Below are 6,215 nucleotides of genomic sequence, written 5' to 3' on the forward strand. Positions count from 1 at the left end.
AGCATGTAGCTTTAGCTTTCAGCATGAACCCTGTAACTTGTTCAAACACTTTCCCAACAGCCTCATCAGCTCGCTCTGCAGGAAGCTCCAACCTGTACTGAAGTTTCTGTTCTAACTGGATGCAGGAAGCGTGATGCAGTAGTCGCTGCTCCGTCTGGAGGCAAAAAAACCATTTGTTTTAAAAGTCGGTTGTTCCAGAAGCCAGTCGAGTTCTGTTCACACCATGATGGATATTTCTATTAAAGATGTAACGAGAGACAGTTAAAAAATCGATACAAACGTGAAAATGAAGCTGAGGCACACTCTTGTTTTTGAACGCTTCCCTTCCTTTATAAACATCTGTGTTTGACGTCCAGCGTCGCACACAGAGTGGAGAGCGGCAAGACGAAGGCTGCAGACGACAGCAGAGTTCTGTCTCTGGCCTCAGCTCTGCAGCATTTGGCTCGGAGGTCAGAAAATGAAAGTGGTGAGAAAATAACAGACAAGACTGAAGCCATGTGCAAAGGCTGCAGTTAGTTCAATAATGTTATTTCATTAGATTTTGTTTAGACAAAATCAAAACAAAACAATCCAGATTTCAGTCACAATTTGTCTGGAAAACTGTGATGATTATCATGAAGCATATTGTTTCAGGTGTAATGCTCATACAGCTAAACAGACTCGAGAACAAGTGAAGAACCAGAAGAAGAACCTCCTTCGGAGCTCAGTGACCAGGCTGTAATTTATCATGACAGGATTGAATCTCTCCTAAAAACTCTGCCTCTCCTCCTCTCACCACGGTCTGCGATCCAGAACACAACCTGCTCCAGAGCTGGTTAACTGCTCAGAGGAAGTCACTGCGGTCATTTACCTGGTAAAAAGCTAACCAGTGCTGTAGGACAGAAATCCAGGATTAACCCTCAAGTTTTCTTCATAAGCATAGATCCAGTTTCATAGTGCAGGCGCTGGCGAAGGCAGATGGTGAACCTGCCTTCACTCAATTCAGAGAACGGTGGATGGGTGAGTTTAGTATTTGTACAGTGACTTACATGATTTGACAGCTGATTAGATTCATAAAACAGGAGTTGCTGCTCTGCAGCGTGAAAGCAGCTCTGTTCAGGTGTGCAAGCAGCGACTGTGTGATTCAGGCATGAACAGTGAAGAGGAGGAGGGAAGATAAAGAGCTCTGCAATACTTGACAGATCCACACGCAGCCCACAAATCGTGTTTCATCAAGAACAAACAGGGCTGCTGCATTCCTTCCAGTCCTCGAGTAACACACCTGAAGTCCACCTGCATCTGAACACCTTTGATGGAAGTAGTGAAGCAGCTCCTAAAGAACAATAAAATCTGACAGTTCCAATAATTACAGACCAGCATCCAACTCACCATTTCCCAGCTAAATCTTAGAGGAACCCAGTTTATTCCGTTGGAAGAGCCGACAGTCTGGTTTCAGAGTGAACTACAGCACACGACCTTCATAAATATGAAATGAAATGCGGTGTGCACCAAGGGTCAGTCTCGAGGCCACATGCTCTTTGACTTGACATGCTGCCGCTCGGGAATGTCGTCAGGAGACGTGGCATCAACTTTCACCGATATGCAGATGATTGACCGCTGTCTGCTGATGGCCGGGGCCAAACCATGCCTCTCTTACTGTATTCTATATGTTAAATCCTGGATGTCTTTAGAGCTGGACCAGGTCAAGACCGAGCTTCTGGTCATCAGCTCCAAGCTGAGAGAGAGAACTGTCTGTTAAAACTACCCACAATGCATCGAACAAGTCTGAAACCTGAGCTCACGTTGTAAAAAAGCTCTCATCCCTCACCTGTAACGAACACAGAGATGCTGATGCATGCTGTTATTTCCCAGAAAACAGTATCTCACACCTCCTGTTCTTCCAAATCAATCAGCAGGTGTGAATGAGGACGAGCAGGAGGGTTCAAATTGCACTGATTGGAAAGGCACCGCACTGGCTTTCCCTCTGCTCGGGGTTGAGTTTAAGGTTAGGAGGAGCACAAAATAAAACAGGAAGTGACTTTAAGACCCAAGAGGAGCCCTGCCATCGGGTCTGATGCCGCCCACAGCATACTCATACTGAAGAAAGCTCCCAGATCCAACCTGCTGAGAATCACCTGACCTGATCCATCATCACCGTCAGCAGCAGGTAGGCGAGAGAGAACGGCTGACAGCGGCGGTTTGGAGATTCTTCAATATTTGACAATGACAAACGTAAGAACGGCTAAATCATGTTCTGACGGAATATCAAGAGGAGGAACGAATAAGAAAGATCCTGCAGCACACGGTGAAGACAGGCTGGAAAACAAGATATTTTATTCACACTTACTACATTTAGCTTATTATTCAAGCTGTATTTTGATATCTTGTGTGTTTGCTGCAACAAAGTGAGAGAATTAGTTTGTCAATTCCTCTTTGAATCCTAGACATACAGAAATTTGTCCAATTAAAAATCTATTCTGATTCGGGGTTTTTTTTTTTCCGATTGAAGGTCTGGCTGCTGTCAGGTACCAAACACACCTGCTCTTCCAGGAGGAGCTTATAGGAATAAGGCTCCTGTAATATAACTTCTTGCTTTATTTTATTTAGTTTGAATATTTGTTTATTACTAAATGTTGCCCCCACCCCCTCTTCCCCTCATCCCCAGTCACACATTCCTGTGCCGCCCCCCATCGTCTCCCCTCCAGAACAGAACAATCGGCTGGAAGCTGTTCGTCTGTTCTGTCAGTCGGTGGAGCGACTGGATGAAGTCCTGGACCTATTCTGATGCAGGCGTTCTGTGTTTATTGAGAAAATGAGGACTTCAGGAGGGAGACTGCGTGTCAGAGCAGCAGCAGCTGCGATGTCTACTGTGGCGCTTCCCAGTAGGTTGTATATGAGACATAAATAGTGGGTGAATTATGAGCCGTGACGCGACCTCGCCTCCTCCCCGTCAAGTCTACTTATAACATCTGGCTGCAGATCTGAGGGAAGGTGCATGAAGATCCCACTGCAGGGATCCGGCCTGCTATTGATCCCTCTGTCACACCTGGGGGCGACGGTCCTTCAGGTTCACAGCGGAGTGATGAACGTCACACCAGATTCCACTGAAATGATGTGAAGTATTATGTGGAAAGAGGGGCAGGACAGGACTGAGGAGCCAGACTCACATGGTCGCCTGAAGCACTCGGGCAGAACTGTGGTTCCCCAGGACAGCCTGGAGCACCATGACCCAGGAGTCCCTGTTCCTCAAATAAAACATTGAGGGGTCACGACCCCAGGTTTGGAGCTTGATGGACTGCAGACCCACACAAATACACTGACCTCTTTCTATGTAAGGGCAATTTTCTGAAGATCTGCGATCCAGAAGCAAAGGAGGGCTTTGAGTGATCTCTAAATAACACTCTGGGAGCTGAGATCAATTGAAATGAGAAACTAAAACATCGATCTCTGCCGTTTGCTGAGTCAGCTCGGCTCTCTCGTTTTCTGGTCAAGTGCTTGTTGTCGTGAAGCCAAGAGCTAAAGAGAGCTCCAAGGTCTTCAGAGGAAAGGTGGCCGAAGCCTCTCCGGGCCTCAAACAGGATCCCTGAAGCACTTTGAGCCAAATCGATAAAGTGTCAGGAGGGAGCAGCCAGCCTCCTGCTCTAACCCAGAGGAAAGGCTGACGGATGACAAACTCCTCCAGGAGGAAGGCCTCAAAGCTGTCCCCGGTGAAGGCTACCCAGGTATCGCACCGAGAGCCCAGGACACAAAAACAACACACTGCAAAAAGGATGGAGGAGAAAACACAGAACAGCACTGCCCAGTGTGTCCAGTGAGCTGGAGATTTTTATTCTGATTCTCATTATTCTAATATCATGATGCCAAAAGAAACAACCGATAACGAACATGTACTTAAAGTGCGGCGCTGTGAATCCTCCGGCTGTACTGCAGCTCTTCATTAGGCTGTTATTGAATTAAGATAAAAAAGGAATCAGTCAGCTAAAAACAGCTCGCTCATAAAACCAGGAGCAAAATATACACACAGAAACCAGCAGCCTCAACCGAGAGTCTCAGAAGACCGACTCCACTTCCTGACAGAACAACCCGGAACGGCACAGGGCGGAGAACAGAACAGCAAACAGCAGAACAGCAGAACAGCAGAACAGCAGAACAGCAGAACAGCAGAACAGCAGAACAGCAGAACAGCAGAACAGCAGAACAGACAGGGTTCCCATGTGGAACCTCGCCCTCCACAGCTTCCCTGAACTTTCTGATCATATAGATGTATATGTGTGTGTATATGTATATATATAATATATATATATATAATATTATATATATATTATATATATATATATATATATTATATATATAATATATAAATATGTGTGTGTACTGTCACATCTGTAATTGTGAATGAATGATAGTGTTAATGGCTGTCAGCGTCATCTGTAGGCTTGATAAGTGATCAGATCTTTCAAAAACATGTAAGAAAAACTAATTTCCGATAGATTTAGGCAGGTGTATCAAATCTCAGGCTCACAGATCAATCTGGGCCACCAGGGTTTATTCGGGCCGCAGGACAACTGCAGCCTGTAGAAATGAAAAACTAAAGAGAAATCTGGAGGTTTTCATCGACACTCCTGCAGTGGTTCCACCGGGGATCAGCTCAGGAAGACATAAAACATCACTGGAATCACAGCGAGCTGCAGCATTGCAACCAAAACCAAACCAAAAACAACAACCTGCAAAGTCCTGCAGCCAGAGGAAAATGTTTTGGATCAGAGAAAAAAATGCTGTAAAAGGTTTTGTGAAAATGTTCTGCTCCTTCTCATTAACACTAAAAAACCTAGACAATGTAGCTTTAACAATTTCAGTCAGTTTAATGATCGAACCCACTCAAGATCGAACCGCAAACGATGTTGACCCTTCAGAACACAGAAAGGAAAAACACAAACACGGGAAAGCAAGCGGCCGCTTTTAGCTTTGATATCAGCCTTTCCTCAAACGTAATCTCCTTCTTTCAATGAGGTATTCCACTGAAAACAGAGCTGCAGAACAGAAAACAAACCCCAACCCAGAGGACGGCTGGTGGTGTGGGTTCTCTTCCAATCCCAGGGTCCACGGTTCGATTCCAGCCCCACCATGACTCTCAGTGTGTGAATGAAAATCACAGCATGAATGAACAATGGGAAGAAAGCTCCATTTCTCATTATGAACTGAGTGAATGATGGCTCAGGGTGAATTAAATGCTCAGTCCTCAGCTTCTGTCATGACTGCGATCTTTTTAAAATAGAAAAGTTGCTGTTTTACATCATCATTATATAAAGTCAGTTTGAAAAGTCTAGAAAGGATGTAAAATATGTTTGCTCCTTGAAATTGATAGAAAAAAAATACCCTGAAACAACCATTTAACATCTAAAACGACCCTATGATGACTCTTTGTGAGATATTTATATTTTAAAGAAAAATTCAATTCAATTCAATTCAGCTTTATGTATGAAATGCCAGTTACAACACAGAGCAGCAAATAGCCAAAATCCCCAAAACCATGAGGTTACTGTCAAGCAGAATATTTTGTGATCTAATGAGGTCAGTGTGGAAGAAATGAGGAGAAATGAGGAGGAAGCTTGTTTCCTGAAGGGTGACGAACAGCGATGAGCTGAGATTTACAGGATGAGTTTCTCTCACCACTTCATTTCGTTTTATGAATATTGAGGAGGGCAGAAACACACTTAATGTGTGTGTCCATACGCAAGCTGTCATGGTGTCATGTGTGTTTAGGGACCCTCGGGGAGTTACGGCCCTTCGTCCGTCTGTGAGCCGCTCTTCCTTTATGAGCCGCCTGCTGCCGGGACCACCGGAGCAGACGGCGTGAAGCGCTGTGTGGCCACTTCCTGTTCACACAGCGCCTCAGCCGTTCATCACCCCCAACAGAGACGGTCCAACACCACCGGTCCAGGACCAACACCACCGGTCCAGGACCAGAACCACCAGTGCAGGACCAAAAGATCCCCTTCAGTCCCAATCAGGACAACAGAGCTCCTTGAACCTTCCCACCAAGAGACCAGCTCTCAAAAGGTTTAGGATGCTGAAACTCTCTCAGGGTTTTCCAGAGATCGAGCATTTTAATTTTAGTTTCGCATTTGAAGTCACTTTACAAGTTTGATCACTTTTTAATTCAATCAGTCGCACTTTATTCACCAGACACTTCAAGAAGAAAAGCAGCGGAAAGCATTCCGATCAGAAAACAAGAC

The sequence above is a fragment of the Salarias fasciatus genome, chromosome 7 (genome assembly GCF_902148845.1).
Source record: "Salarias fasciatus chromosome 7, fSalaFa1.1, whole genome shotgun sequence".
NCBI classification, from domain to species: Eukaryota; Metazoa; Chordata; class Actinopteri; order Blenniiformes; family Blenniidae; genus Salarias; species Salarias fasciatus.